This window comes from Ostrea edulis, chromosome 9 (genome assembly GCF_947568905.1).
Source record: "Ostrea edulis chromosome 9, xbOstEdul1.1, whole genome shotgun sequence".
Lineage (NCBI taxonomy): Eukaryota > Metazoa > Mollusca > Bivalvia > Ostreida > Ostreidae > Ostrea > Ostrea edulis.
The window spans coordinates 46,454,313-46,471,704 of NC_079172.1; the positions used below are offsets into that span (position 1 = coordinate 46,454,313).

The 17,392-nt window shown below is 34.1% G+C and overlaps 1 long non-coding RNA gene across 1 annotated transcript; it reads left to right on the forward strand.

Moving 5' to 3' along the window:
• The first annotated feature begins 535 nt into the window (after nt 1-535).
• On the forward strand, nt 536-16,865 carry LOC130050186 (uncharacterized). The gene is made up of 4 exons (XR_008798603.1): nt 536-609; nt 9,486-9,535; nt 9,816-9,862; nt 16,140-16,865. It is a non-coding gene; the product is annotated as an uncharacterized LOC130050186 (long non-coding RNA).
• Nucleotides 16,866-17,392: the final 527 nt, after the last annotated feature.

Here is a 17,392-nt window from a genome sequence, read left to right on the forward strand (position 1 = left end):
CCATCATAAAGTCATACCCTAGACAGAAGTTTCTATTTACGGATAAGGTTGCCAAATGTCAACAAGTTTATCATTATCGGAGATGACTGACGTCATCGACACAAGAGGTCTTAGGACCTTCACAGTTAACATTCAGCGGAGTTTTTCAGGGTGTGATTTTTTAACTCTTTTCAGAGGAAATCCTCTGATTGGCTCTATTTTCAAAGACACGAAAGAATATGGATTTGATCTAAAGTGACAGAAAATAAAAATTTTCTAAGGAGGGTGATGTATTTTCCTCCCCTTTTGACCAATTTTCCTCTGATTTCTGAGGAATTCAATCACAGCCCTGGTATTTATGTTGTCTGTTGTCAACATGATTAAGTTGCATGCCATTTTATATGTATACAACATAAATAAAATAATAAATGCACTTTTTCTACAGAAAGAGAGTACAACTGATGTAAAGTGCTCGCTTTTAAAATGACGTCATTTACACCCAGGTTGGGCTCACTTCGCAACTTTAGGACTAGGCTATTGCGCATGCGCTGAATATTGACAAACAAAGATCTAGCTCGAGTTTGTTCAGTTTTGTAAACAAAAGACCAATCGACGTGTGTCAGAGCATCAGTACGTATTACAAACAGAAAACGATTTGCTTTACACAAATATTATAATGTACAACACTCGTAAGGTTACTGAGAATAAATTTACACCAACGCTTAATGATAAGCATATAATTTCTTGATGTATTACGAACACACAATGCTCATAATGTTTATATATGGATTAAACTATTGAGAATGCTAGTAAAATATTTCACGTTTGAATAGGTTTTAAAACAATGATGATGTTTCTCAGAACACATTGGGGGGGGGGGGGGGGGGGGGGGGCACATGGTTAGCTGTTCAGAGAAAAGTGCATCACAATGACACACTACTGGGTACATACACAATTCTTTAAAGAAATCTCAATAGCCTGTACTCTTTACCTATAGTTTTATACTCATCTGTTCAACAATGACTTTATATTGTTCAGTAAGAAAACAATGACAGATTAAGATGTATTATTGAACTACATCTTGCAAATTCGGTTTCAGTATTCTATGGATTTAAAACGAACCTTCTAAGTAACATGATTTTTAATGTCAGATTATTCTAGGGATTAGCACATGCATCTAGGATATATAGCAAGAAAAAATGTGTCTGGAGGAATGGAAGAAATTCACACAATGATTTCAATACATAATTATGCTAAAAATTAGTCTAAAACTTATGTCTTTTATTATTACAAATTATAGAATGTCATAGAATAGAATTATTTCTAATCCAGAGCCCCAACAGGGCATCAGATGTTAAACACATAAGGGAACAAGCCACCCATGGGCCACATCACTCACCTGAGTCACCTTGGCCCATATCTGAAGACTTTCCATATATATTTGAATGTAAAACCTTAGTCCCTATTGTGGCCTCAACCTACCCCTGGAGGCCATACTTTTCACAAAGTTGAATCTGCACTATGTCAGAAAGCTTTCATCTAAATGTCAACTTCTTTGGCCCAATTGGTCTTGAGAAGATTTTAAAAGATTTTCCCTATATATTTCTATGTAAAACTTTCATCCCCTATTGTGACCGCATCATACCCCCGGGGGCCATGATTTTAACAAACTTGAATTTGCGCTATGCCAGGAAGCTTTCATGTAAATTTCAGCTTTTCTAGCTCAGTGGTTCTTGAGAAGAAGATTTTTAAATGACCCCACCCTATTTTAGCATTTTTATGATTATCTCCCCTTTGAAAGGAACATGGCCCTTCATTTGAACAAATTTGAAAGCCTTTCACCCAAGAATACTTTTCGTCAAGTTTGGTTGAAATTAGCCCATTGGTTCTGAAGAAGAAATCAAAAATGTAAAAAGTTTACAGACAGACGACGGACAACAGGCGATCAGAAAAGCTCACTTGAGCTTTCAGCTCAGGTGAGCTGAAAAACTCAAAAGACAGAGTTAACATGAATTGAAACAAGACAGAATTTCTTTGGACAAGAAGGAAGGAGTCACTGCACCTCATATGCTTATAGTTCAAGTAAACAATTCACAACTATAGTAGATGACTCATAATAATCATGCAAACATTTTGCCACCTTGCTCTCTCGAAGTAAAGAAGTTTTTCAAAGATATAACGTATTTTCAATATATGACCAATTTGGCTTCACTTGGGGTCCTAAACCTAGGGTTTATAAATTTCACAATTTTGGTAGAGGGCTCATTTCTTACCACAATCATGCCCGCAGGGAGGCAGGGTCAATGATATTCCCAATTTTTGTTCCCCTTTATCCAAAAAACTTTATACCAAAATTGGTTAGAGCTGGTTCAGGTGTTCAAAAGAAGAAGCTTCAAATGTTAAATGTTTATGACCAGTGAAGACATATAGCAAAAGGTCTCTTGAGCGATTCAAGTGACTCCATAACGACAAAGCCAGAGTGATTACTCTAGGGCACCTGCCATGGGATGGGGACCTAATAGTACTTAAATTTTTATACCAATAAATATGAATAAGAATGAATACCAGTAGTTTATAATAATAATAATGAGTTTATTCACCAATCAAGGGCACGTACAGTTTAACTAGTAATTAATTATAACAATATAAATAAATAACAATCATTCAGATCTACTACTACTTTGCACACATCTATGATTATATATGAAATACTGATTTCAGACTGAATTTAAACTAACATAATGAAATATACAATAGAATAACCAAACTGCTTCACACATCTAAGGACAGTGCCAGTTTCAGAGACAGTGGATAATGATAATGTTGTGTGAATACATGTGAAGTTGTAATCAATATCAGTATAAGAGTTTAGTAAATACAGTAGGCATAATACACATGTACATGCAGGATCCAGTTCTAAATGTTTTATATGATATTTATTAAAAAAAAGAAATTTCTGCCGAATGTATTCTCCTTGATGTACTTTTCACTGAACATGTGCAACCTTTAACTCTGTCCATGCTGACTGGTATGCAATAGTAACAACTGTTTACTACATCTGTATAATGAATACATGTGTTAATCTTCTCAAAACATCCATTAATCTTGAGAAAACATTACGCTTATATTTCACAAAACCTAACAAATTTCCTTGCAGGAGTTGATGCATCAATTTGGTACATATGACGTCTTTTCAGGAACCTTATCTCGGTAAAGGAAATTTGGTCTTGTTAATTTTGTGTACAATTTTCATTTTAACAAATTCATAGTTAATGATATTAAACAATAAAACTAATTTTGCAAATATTGCAAAATCCATATGGCATAGTAGAGATAATGAGAACTTCATTGGCAATAATCAAGTTCATTACATTTTAATATTAAGGTGTTTTAAATAAATTCCCTTTAAAGTGATTTAAATAGCTATTATTCATCTACAGAATTGACCAACTCTGTAATGTATATAAGTTATGTGATGCATAGAAATCTTGTGGTTTTCTACACCCTATCATAATTGAAAAGTGAGTCTGTATGAAAATCACAAGGCTACACAGCCCTACCAAGTTTCATGGTAAATGAATCTGATGACTATGTATGTCAGTTTGTCTCCCTGGGCCTCATCAGTCAGAGAAGAGATCAAACTGAGACACCAAAATTGTCGAGGATAATCTCTGATACCTTCCTGGTTTCCAATATACATTTAAATGCATGTATGTTTTTACAAGTTTTATTTTTACATTTTTCAAAATTCACATGTTTAAACATTAAAACATTGAAGAAACCAGGAAAGTTTCGGCCCATTTTGAACTGAAATTCTGCAGCAATGAAACAAATCACAATGACTTTGTGAAATCTTTTGGCATCACAGGAAGGTGGAACTACGTTAATAGAATACTAATAATCAACAAATAATCTGACTGTACTGTTGTCTGTCTATAAATCATGAATTCATTGACAATTCTGCAATAAGACACTGGCATAGAGCTGCCGGATAAGATCATCTGCCATTGTGAGTCTACTACTGGACTGACTTGGTGCCTGTTACAGTTGTCAATCAGTTAAAAAATTGAAATTTAATAGCACATACTGCTAGAATGGTCCCCTTGAAATCTTTGAAGCAATAAACATTTACATTGATAGACAGGCAGTACACAAATACCTATAATAAAACAAACTGAAAAATTTTAACTGGAACAAACTGTTAGATGAAAACTGAACATGATTGAACTACAGAAAATGTTTTTCATATACCCTTCCCCATTGTCTATAGTCTATTTAAGAGTATGGTTGACATTATCCATACTTGCATTGTGCATGACATTGAAAGGAATAGACATGGATGTATATCTGATAATAAAAGGAATACCCATCTTATTTATCATCTTTAAGTTCCAGTTTTGTTTTGTCCACCTTGTCAAATTTCCTAGATGCAGAATGGTCAAAATTTCAGCAACAATTACTTTTGAATCCTTATGATAATGGTTCTCTCTAATTGTCTGATGGTGATGTTTCAGTCACTCTTTCATAATGCCCACCCCTACCCCCATCCAAATCAAATGAATTCTAGAATTTGAGTTTCCAAAGTCATGTTCAAGAGTCACAACTTAATTATCCTGATCACCACCAACAGTTACTAATAAATTGATCCCAAAATGTCTAGACATTGCTGAAACTGATTCCTGCCCTGCAAAAGTGCTATATTGCCTAAGATTATTCAGTACCTATTGAATTTCTGGATAAGTCATAAGATTACCATTAGAATGAAAGAAAACATATGAAAGGTATCCAAATTTTGTTCAGTTTCATGTATTGCTGCATCTCGTAGCTCTTGGTGATCATTTTGTTTTCTATAAAGGGCAAGACTAACAGACCTAAAGAGACAATTCCCATCCCCTACTATAAGTCGTCTGTGAAGTCCATATGATGTCAGATATTCATCATGATCGGTACTTTCAACAGGCTGTCCAGCACTCTTGGACAACAGAGGGGCTAATTTTAACATTGATTCATATACTGTCTAGCTATACAGTATGCATGTAAATATATGTAGGCTATATATGTGTTTTTTGCATGCTTACCTTGTGATATTTTGTTTTGTCTGTGATAGTCGGTTTACGAGCTCTGTTGAGCTCATGTTATTTGTTACTATTGTATACAGTGCCGAATTTAAATAAAATTTACTTACTTATCACTCTACACAATGTAAAATAGTTGAGCTTGACCTGCTAATATAAAACACGACGATTGAGTGCCTGTAATAAACTATTTGAATAAATAACATGTAAATTAAATTGTCCTGAAACATTTAACCTATCGATACCACCAATTTATACTTAGAGCTGACCGACCTACGGCCATACGGCCTACTAATTCTCATGCTTGTTCTGTATGTGAAACTGCATTTAAAAGCAGTGTTTTAGGTCAGAAATGTTGTAGGATATCCATCTTGAAAGGGCATTTATGATCCGTTTGTTTAAAAATGTACTTTTAGTTAAATAAACCACTAACGAAATAATAAATATTACTTACGAAAAACACTGTCAAACTTTGCGCCATGTTGGATGCAGAAGGTGAAGGTCAGAATTAGCGCATGCGCAATAGCCTAGTCCTAAAGATTCATAGTGGGTATCCATCACAGAGTTCGAAGTAGATAATTAATTGTAATGTAAGGACACAGAAATATATTTCTAGGTAGCTTTTAACAATCGATTGGAAATTTCGATGATTATGGGTACAGATTCAAGCGCGAGATGGTATTTAAGTCGTGAATATATCTCTGTTGTGTTTTAAAATAAATGAAAATGAAGTCACAATCGTGATCCCTGGGTGGAAGGAAAGTGTGGATACAAGAAGTCACATCGTTCCCATCATATCTTACTTTCCCTGAGTGTGGATACAAGAAGACTGACATTGTTCCCATCATATCTGACATTCCTTCAGGGAAAGTGTGGATACAAGAAGACTGACATTGTTCCCATCATATCTGACATTCCCTCAGGGAAAGTGTGGATACAAGAAGACTGATATTGTTCCCATCATATCTGACAATTCCTCAGGAAAAGGAACATATGCAAGTTGGGGAGAATTGAGGAACTCAACAGCTCTCTTCAAGTGTCGAGAATTGAGCCTGATATTGTGCGGTTTTTCTTTTCTTTCCCCCGGTGATATACACATGATTCGTTATAGTCTACATCTACATATTTGGCTTTAACACGTGTAACATGCCCATGAAGCATTACTTATTTTTCTTTTCTGTCGCATGGAAAGTCTACTTGCGTATAGAAATCATATTCCGAAATAAAATGCCATGTACAATTTCTATGTCCCCGAAATCGAACATTCGGGGGCATATAATTTATAGCTTGTCCACATGCCTGTGGCAAAACATTAACCTTGGTCATATCTTTTACACCATAAGAGATATACCTTTTATATATTGTATGTGTATGTGTATCGGAAACTCACAGTCGGTCGCACTTCTTTTAACTCCCGTGGGACAAAACGCCGATATTGTCGCATAACTCATTAAAATGCACGACCTTAGTGACCTATCGAGGACAAATGGGAATCGCCGTAAATATTCCCAAAACTTTATGTGTCAGCAGTAATGGTGTCGCCCATGAAAGTATTTGTTTTGTTGTGCCACTATCAAAGATCGTGGTTACGGGGCTCTGTCGTCAAAAACTTCACTTGAACAATACAGCTATGTATGGTGTCCGGATAGGGCCATTTGCAAAAGCGTGACTGCGCGTTAGTCACAACACTCCGTCACGCCAACAAGCAACGCGCCTTCGCGCTCTCACGCCAACAAGCAACGCGCCTTCGCGCAGACAAGCAATGCACCTTCGCGCTCTCACGACAACAAGCAACGCGCCTTCGTGCTCTCACGCCAATAAGCAACACACCTTCACGCCGTCACGCCAACAAGCAATACGCCTTCGCGTCGTTTTGCTTGTTGGCGTTACGGCGTGTTGCGACTAACGCGCAGTCACGCTTTCGCAAATGGCCCTATCCGGACACCATAGGAAAGAGATAAGTTGATAGGTATGTTATATTTTGAATAAAATTAATTTCAAAACAATCTGACAAAGAAGTTGTAAAGCATCTCGCTGAAAGCTTTGTAGATTGTCAAAATTTACGCTTCCAAGGCCATGATTTTCTATGCTCCTGAACATTGGAAATAGGGGGAGGGGGAGGGGGGCTTTTCATTGTTTGAATATCACAATAAGGAATGGTAAAGCGACTAATCTCATAAAGAAGCCGAGACACATGCACCTTCCAGCGAAAATATGGACGTTGTGTCCCACGGGAGGTAAAAGAAGTGTGACCGACCGTGGGTTTCCGACGATGGTGTATTCCTTGTGACAAGACCTTTCCATTGACACCAAACTCTTTGACCTGGTGACCTTAACGTTGACATTTGACCTACTTTTAGAAAATTCGAATATAAGCCATATCTTTCAAATTGTAAGAAATATTATTTTTAGCTCACATGAGCTGAAAGCTCAAGTGAGCTTTTCTGATCGCCTGTTGTCGTCTGTCCGTCTGTCTGTCTGTCCGTCTGTGTTCACGAGAGAATATCAATTGGGTTCAAACTCTGCTGATGGAACACTTATTGGTTACTTTTGACTTGTTGGGTATACTCCAATTGCTTTCATTGTGTTCCAGAGGTATTTACTGGGTATTAGATGACACATACTCAATAAATATTTGTCTGAGGACTATAAAATCTAGTCCAAAGTGAATTCATGCGGAATTCCTTCGGTTTTATCATCAAATATGAAAAACCCAGAAGAGTTCCAAATAACTATGACATGTCATAATATTATCCAATCAAAGGATAGTAATGGCTACCATCAACATTCACTGTTGTTACTACTAACTGGTAAAGAAGGTAAGTTATTTTCTTAGTCAATATTTGTTTTTTTTGTTTTTTTTTTATCCTCCTATTTTTGAATTTGTTTTAAAAAGAATTCGTTTAGAAGATAATGGCATACTTTGTTTACATAAATAAGACAACTTTCTTATAAATGAATAAAGAAATACCCAACAAGTTTGTCCATGACAAATTAATTTTAAAACTTCAGATTCTTTTGAAAAGTGTATTATTGGCATCATTTATAGATATATTGCTTTGATTGCACGGCAGGCATAGTTTATGATTGCATGTCATCTCTCTAATCATAATGAAAGCTTATTTTTTTCTCATTTTGAAAAAAAAAAACCCCAACTTATTTAGAGCCCCTTTTTAATCATAGAATTGGTTAATAAGAACAAATGACAATAATAATTACGCTATATCAGTGTGGTATACTAGTAATTATGAAAAAAGACATCAATTTCAATCCTCCAGTGTTTGTATCAGACAGTCATCTTGTGCATTGTTAGATTTTTAAGTATCCACTATAGAGAAGAATTTGATGTTGATGTATTCATGCATGCATGTCCAAGATGGCTCTGATTATATACTTAATTAGTACATATATTTTTTTAACAGGTCTAAAAACATTTTTTTTAAAATTAAACGTATTGTGATTCGTTTTCTTATAATATTGCATTCTTTCCTCGCGGGAGCAGAGGTTTTGATTTTACATGTATGTAAATTTTATAATCCATTGTGTAATTAATGGAAAATGAAATTTCAAAAGAATGATAACTTTAAGGAGGTACTCTACATTGTCATAATGGCTGACTTCCTTTTAAACCGTGAATGAAAATATGAATATCAGAAATACTATAGCTCGCGGGAGCAGAAGTTTTGATTTTTTTCAGATTGCTTTCTACTAAAACTGCGGGGTTTTTTGTTTTTGTTTTTGATAAAATAAAGTAAGTGTTAAAAAAATTTTCCCAAAGGATTTATGATGAGAACAATTTCTGCAAAGTTTGAAATGTTAATACTAGGAAATGGGTTTGTCTTTCATGTGTTTGATCTTAGTAGTCAACAACAACGACTGACAAACCAATTAGGCCACAGGGTGGATATTTACAGGATTCATCACAGACATCAGGCTTAATTAATAGAAGGGATTGACATATCAAAATCAATGTTGATGCAAGAATTTGGCTTGGTGGGAAGATATGCAGGAAGGAATTAATTGAATGAAATTACATAGAAGGTTTGCATTCCTATTTTCTTGATTTTCCCCCAAATATCGAAATTTGTCTTGTGTATTTTTCTTTTACATAGTTGATAATAATATACATATATTAATATAAATTCTTAATCTGTATGAAAGATTTTGCTTTAAAGGAAAATGAAATGAGAAAGTAATACACTACAGTTTAAAGATGCATGGATAAAAAATTAAACATTAAAAAAAAATCCCTATCAGATGTGCGCTTGTTACTATAGATTTAGTTCTTCAAACCCCATAAACTTTAATGCTAAAATGAAAAAAAGAATAATTTAGTATTAACCTAATGTAGTAAAAACTTATCGTTCAAGATAGAAAAGATATGATATTCTGATTTCAATATTTAATGAATATGCTTCTTTTTAATTGCAGAAATAGAAGTAATCTTGGATGAAAATGCCTCCATGCAGTCTTTGATATTTGTAAGACATAAAATTTAAAAGCACAAATCCAGCATTTGCAAATTATATTTGTCAGCTTAAAAAAAACTTTCACACAATTAAGAATCATATACAAATTTTAAATCCATCTTGATAATAATTGTCATTTGAATAGCTACGGTCCATTTGTAGCTGTGCATGGATCTTACGTGTAACTGTTTGGAATTTAAAGATAGACACAGGGACAAATGCTTTTCATTATTATACACAGGTCTACATGTATAAATTTGCTTTGTGACCAACATGTATACTCTTTTTTCAGATTTGGAATGGGAATTGCCCGAGACAAAGAAGAAAATGAACCTCCAGGTAATATGATAAACTGTTGCATATTGTTTCATCTGGCAAGTTAGTTAAGAGATTTATTAGTACACATGTAGTGCAGTGTGTTTGATTTTCAAAAAAAGTGTTTTATCTATCAGTATGGTTTTTATGTTGTATATGCATGTATGTCTGACTTTCTTCCTAATATACATGTATTAAAGTTACACCCAAAGTCAATAAAAGCGTGCAATTGAGGGTTTCAAAATCATGGTTTATCGACCATTTAAAATATTTATGGTAACATGCGTTTATTAATGGTAAATATCTGTTGAACACTCACCTCAAATTGTTTCAAGTTAAGTATGACAGATTTTTTTTTTACAGTAGGTCAAAGTATGGTATATTTTTCGAGATTTTTCTCACATGTAACCTTCGTTACTGAGTCCTTGACATGATAATATGTAAGATAAACATTAATTTTCCATGTATTATTCCATAACTTGTATTGGAATTGACTGAGCATATATTTTTCTAATTTGTGAAAGACAATAAATACAGGTTTTCAAAGAAAATATTTAATCAACACAACAAGAAATTATCTGCTGTAAAAGTCAGCAATAAGATTTTAAGAGCGCAAAATAAACGACTAGATATCACTTTCAATATCTTTGAAATGGCAGAAAATAAAATTGATTAACAAATATTCTCGAACAGTTCATTATGTATGAAACATGAAAACAAAAGACTAGCAATAGATATAGAACGATAGCTTTTTTGTATGTAAATGAAGTAGCGCTGTAATTATGTAACGTATGTTTCAACACTTACACAACAGTACATCCATGAAAATATTATGCCAAAACGATGTCATCATCAGTTATTCTTTACGATTGATGTTGCAAAATCATAACGACATCACTTAATTAAATGGAAATACCAATCTTAATAGAAATATAACGTAGACAAGCAAAAATTTTTTTACCAAATGTGTCTTTTCTTCTGAATTTGTTAATTTGCAATAAATATGCGATTAAAACAAAAGTGAAAGATTGATGTTTCGCTAAATAAATACTCATGATTCTTATAAAAATAACAGACACATATTTTGAAACCTGGATTGTTCTTTGTTATAATAAACAATGAAAGTAACGTATGTTTCTTATTTTTCCTTTCATTACTATAAACACATAATTTCTATTCAAAAAATGGAAAGAAACATATTTACCCATTTCTAACAATCTGTTTACAATAATAATATAAAGAAAATGTTTAATTTCCCAACATTTTGATTAAATGTATACCGAATCTTATGTTTTTTGTTGCTTATTTTGGAATACCTTTCCATAGAAACTGTCAGTATAATCCACCACGCGGTGTTATGAATGAATATTTAACGTGAACCTTAAGACATAGATGTCCCCTATTGATTTTGAGGTCAAAAGGACAACGGTTAAACTACTCTGGACATGCGCTATTGTCCGTTGAGAAGTCTTTCCTTGATAGACATCAAACTTGAAACACTGGTGCCCCCTTATGAATAGATGACCCCCATTGGATTTCAAGTCACAAGGTCAAGGTCATACAAAATTACTCAAATGACCAGTTGCTAATAAGTATTTTGAGAGACAAAACTTACAAGTATCATTATGGTAGCCTTTGACCGGTAGTTAAACCTTTATTTTCACTGTCTATACAGACATTCTACATTTTCAGTATTGCCACAAGGGGAGCATATAATATTATTTCTAAAACATTTTTTCATGGTTGTTCTTATGTTTTAATACATTTTTTTTTCATGATAGTTATTCTGTACTTCTGCTCTCACAAGCGCCATTTCTGAAAAAATAAATAAAAAATTAAAATCAAGTAGAATAATATTACGTAACGGAATTTCTGGTAACACGTTACACTCAGATAAAATATTTTTTAATGATTTCTCTATAAGATTGCATAGAACAATCATCAGAGATTAATCCCTTCATTTCTAAGATATAATATGAAAAGATGCTGAATTCTAGCAAATTGATAAATGTAAAGTTGCATAGTTACATGTATCATAAATAGGACAGTAGCAGAGAAAAACATGGCCTGTATTTCTTGCAGAGGATATCTGTATATGCTAGTGAATACGGGAACAATAACACATTTGTTTCTTCATAACATAGTTGATATTCAACAAACATATCGTTAATGATGATATTTTGTCAATATGTAGTTCAATATTTGATGTCTAATCAAGCATTTCATTAAGTAGCATACGTTACTTTGAGTTACGTATGTTACCAGCATTCTACTCAATGTAATTCTTACACCAGAAGAATTTCGAGATATTTGGAATACGATATACATTCTTTGATATCAGAAGAACACATTCAGACCAAAACATTCCATCTGCTTAATCAATATTGTATATCAAACATTGCAGTTGTTGTAACAGTACTTACCGTAAGAGAAAATTAATCCTCATTCTCAAAGTTTAACACGTATTGACTTTCAAACTCAAATGTTCATAGTAGACGTTCATGTTGTATACCACATCATGCAGACAGAGAGCAAAAATACGCGGGAAATTATTATATCATTCCTTTTAATTAATTTCTCGGTAACGAATGTTACATCACGAATGTTACATCTTGACACGTTTGTCAAATTTCAGACCAACCAATGACTTCTGCAAAAGAAATGTTTATATTTTCATTCTCTGTACACTACGAGATTTTCATAAAAGAGGTAACATTTGCTCTGCAAATACGTTTTCATAAAAAGTTTATTGTATCGTATGTTACATTTCTAAAATCGAAATGCAAAATTTTGAGAATAATGATAACTTCTTCTCAATGCCACATCTAAATATCGCTTGATGAATATTTTCCCAAAGTTTTTGAATATTTTAGCGCCAAAATAGATCCAAAACATAAAGATAATACGAAATCTTTGTCCATACATTGGGTGTTTAATTGACCCTATGATCACATAATATAATCTGGCGACATGGAGTAATCTATACACCGCTGCTTAAAATCATACCCAAAGGGTGTTAAACTTTTGAATGAAAATTTAGGAAATACAAATGATATTAACGCAAAGAAAATTAAAAATCACGCTCTCAGATTTTTATATTTGCTTGTTCAATTTAAAAAATTGAGTCGGCGACAGTCACGTATGTTACAAAATTAGGGTATCTACGCTTCCTACCAAGTTTATAAGTAAAGAGGAAATAAAAAGTATACCATACCTAGGGAGGCTATGGGTCCATGAATGTATAGCACACAAAATATATGATTTGACATAGCTTATTTTTTAATAAAGTGCAGGCGACATCGATTGCACGCTTTTATTGACTTTGAGTGTTAAAAACCTTTACAATACGAGTCACTTGAGTGACTCGATTGATTTATTGCAATCGGTCCTTGTCGTGTATCCGTCATGCGTTAACAATGGAACATATATTCAACTTCTTCTCAGGTACATCTGGGTCAATCTTGATCAAAGAACAAGGTAATATGTGTCGCGTAAAGCCTAGGATCTGACAATCCAATGGTATATTTTATTTATGTATGTTTAAAGTAACAAATGAAACTTCTACGATGAAAACAATGACCTTATATATACAAAGCGTAATTTTTTTTTAACCCGACATCTTAGTATTGTAACATGTAGCGGTCACCCAGTCAAGTGCCGAACACGCTCGCCGTTGCTTAACTTGCGTGATCAAGAGAGACACTCTACCACATCACTAGAAAAGCTAGCTCTCTAGCGAGGCAGTATAAGTTCCCTCTTATATTGATCGCTACACTCCCCCCCCCCCCCCCCCCCCCCCCATTCGGGGAAGCTTCGTCCCGAAGCTTAGCGTGAGTCCTCTCTAAGTGTTTGACACCTGCTTAGTAACGGCACCCGCCGTTCCCGACGACAACCACCGTCGTCCCCGGACGAATCCACGTCCGTACCCAGAGCTCCGAAGAGACTACCTGAAGCAGGTCTCCCGCCAAACACCAGAGTCACTACGCTGCCACCAATTTGTAACGTGTAGCGATCACCCAACCAAGTGCTGAACACGCTCGCCGTTGCTTAATTTGCGTGATCAAGAGAGACACTCTACCACATCACTAGAAAAGCTAGCTCTCCAGCGAGGCAGTATAAGTTCCCTCTTATTCTGACCGCTACAGTATGTATGGGAGTTACACAGCTCATTCGCAATTTGTCATTAATTGTAAAATAGATTTACTGCGTTTGTTATGTATTTGGCATTGAGTTTAATTGTTTAAAAAATGAACATGAAGCAGATAGACAAAATAGATAATTTCACATAAATAATTGATACACCACTGATTAAAGCGGATTTTGTTGAAAGAAATGGTTCATTTCGTGAAGAAAGGGCGCACTCAATTTGCGAGGTTGATGTTTTCTCTTTACTGTGTGGAGTCATTAAAGTTCGAGTGGGCCACTGTTCGTGAGTAGCCAAATATTAACTAGTTCTTGGGGATGGAATTTCAAGGGTTAACGTCATTTTGAAAATATAAATCATATTACTAAAGCGGATATTGCAAAGAATTACTGGTTTGTGAGAACGTAAATTCATGGGTAAAAGGTATCCACGAAATTCACGAACATTGAGCCCCCACGAACAATTATCATTCCACAGTATCTCGTACTACTGCAGGTTGAAAAATCACCACTATAAAGTATACAACTATTAATATATTCTTGTTAGAGAAAAAGAGAGGCATGGCGTACATCCTGAATGTAGGCTATGCCTGTCCACTTCTAAAGAGAATATTGTTAATAGTGTGGATGCTTGTTTTTAACTGATGCCTATGTCGAATAATATGCCTTGTTTTTGTATCTCTTTTACATCTGTACTTTCTTGATTACATAAACAGACAAAAATAGTCATGAGTTCAATAACGTAGTACTAATCAGGCATGCATCATCATTTTTCAAAGGGACAGCCGAAAGATTAGAGTTGGAAGTTGGCGTTTCTAAAGTCTTGACAAGAAAAAAAAAAAAAGACTGCCCACAGTTTTTGCCCACTCTATAAAATCCTCAAGGGGGTGGGGGAGGGGGATATTCAACTATGACCTGCCTAAATTATTTTAATTAGAGGCATAAAATGAAAAACAGATGAGAAATGATCTGATGTAGTTTTTGTGATAGGCAAGTAGAATCGGGGGATCCCCCCACTTTTTCAAACTTTCTTCTCTGTTAATTACATATTTTTTCGCTGCTATGATCAATAGCTGTTCTGCGTTCGTTACCAGCGTAAATATAATGTAAACGCATAAACGATAACTTGTAATTTTATTTTCAGATTAATTTTTTATAGAAATAATTAACTTTCACACATAATACACACCACTAATTTAATGATGAAGGACAATCTTTAGGTTCTTGTAATTTATTCAGAATTTGAAAGCGTTCAGTGTTTGTGAATATATTTAATTAATATAAGGTAACTGATATTACATTAAAAATAAACGGATTTCCCTGAATGTCCTCTGTTGGATTAAAGACTTCACTATCAAATAATACGTCATTTTAATACTAGATGACTTTAGTTTAGATTCAGGATAGAAACTGTAAAAATTAAAGCAGTCTTAATAAAGATCTTCTGTATTCCTGGACATAGAGCAGACATACTGAGTATGAAGAAATTATATTGTTTTAATGAGAAAGGAAGCCTCTATCAAAATTGTAAATCTCATGATTCCCGGGGCAGGGTGTGACTCAAGGGGAGAGGTGCATGCTGAAATGCTTACAAAGTGAAAATATATTCAATATCTATATTTGTTTTTGGATTTTTTATTTCTAATTAATGAAAAGTAAACACATATTTTGAAGGACTGAAGTTATTTAACACGATTGTAAAGAATCTTTAACCAGTTTGCAGGATTGGTGATGGTGGGGGTGAGGTGGGTGGGGCTAAATGGTCAAAGTGTGTTAATGAATATGATGCTCAAAATCTACCTTTGGGTGTGTCTTAGTAATGCGTTGAGGAAAGATGGGGGGTGGGTGGGGGTGGGAAGATAGGTAAAATTTGGGAAATTTGTTTCGATTTATTAATCCGCTGACATGCATTAATATATTGTACACTGAATGCTATTGTACAAAGGTTATAAAACAGTCTACCATTTTCTAAAATATTTCATTCTTTGGGGGAGGGGGGCAGGATATGCAGATATGTCTTTCAGATAGGTCCATGTATGATCTTTACTACTAGGGTGATTGTTTAGGCCTGCAGGCCTCTTGTTCTCTATTACAGTATGTTAAAACAGAAAAAAACATTCCAATGTAAACATTCATTTATGTAATATATTTTATACAGCCACACAAGAAATGGACAAAACAGGAAGTAAAGGAAGTCGGGGAATATTTTGCAGATCGCTATAAATCAAAAACTCTCCCTGGAATGAAGGTATGCCTATTACTTATAGAGAGTAACAAAAAAGCTGGAGGAATACTTCGGAAAAGAAAATGGAACTTGGAGATCATCAACAAAAACATCCATCTAAAATGACCTGAAAAATTGAAATAATTGATTTGACAAGCAGTGTATTTTGAAGTAAATGTAACTTTGATAATATTGTCCTGTTATATGAACTTTCACGTATTACATGCCCATGTATTGAACATTGAAAGAAACAGAGTATCTTGCTAGAGTGTTTGTAAAACAAATCTGGGTCACATTTTAACCAAATGACTGTGCCATAATGTGGATACGAGAATTTCTTAATTAATTTTAGGGTGTGTATCATGTTTTTATTATACGTGAATATAAAGTAAAACAACTGCTTGTGCATTCATTTCAAAATAGAACTTTTAAACATTAACTGTATTTGTGTCTGTGTGATGAGAATTATGACAGTTTAAAAATCTGAGATCTTTTTACATGCCTTTACTTTGGTCTTGATTAAAGATTTGTATGTATGTTTTTTCAATTTAATATTATAGTATGTGCTTTGTTAGAAATTTCAAAGTTGATGATATTATGCAAATGTTTTGACCATGTTGAGATTTTCAAAGTTTATGTTCATAAATTCTTGTTTGAAAATCCTTTCAATTGTTGTTTTTTCACTTTCCCGATTGATGAAGATTTATAGTCCATTAAAATGGGAAGAAATGACAAACCTGTGATTATAAGAAATGAAACAGTCCTATATAACGAAAAAGCACACATAATTGTAAGTTAACTTATTTCCAAAAGGCTGTAAAGGTAATACTATTAATAACTTGGAAATGTCCTTGTCAGAATTGCATTGTTGGCTAAGATTGAACATTTGTGTATAAACCAATAACCCACAGACTTGTCCATGCTTTATTGGGTAAATCCCCATACTAACACCTATAAACCAATAACCCACACACTTGTCCATGCTTTATTGGGTAAATCCCCATACTAACACCCATAAACCAATAACCCACACACTTGTCCATGCTTTATTGGGTAAATCCCCATACTAACACCCATAAACCAATAACCCACACACTTGTCCATGCTTTATTGGGTAAATCCCCATACTAACACCCATAAACCAATAACCCACACACTTGTCCATGCTTTATTGGGTAAATCCCCAT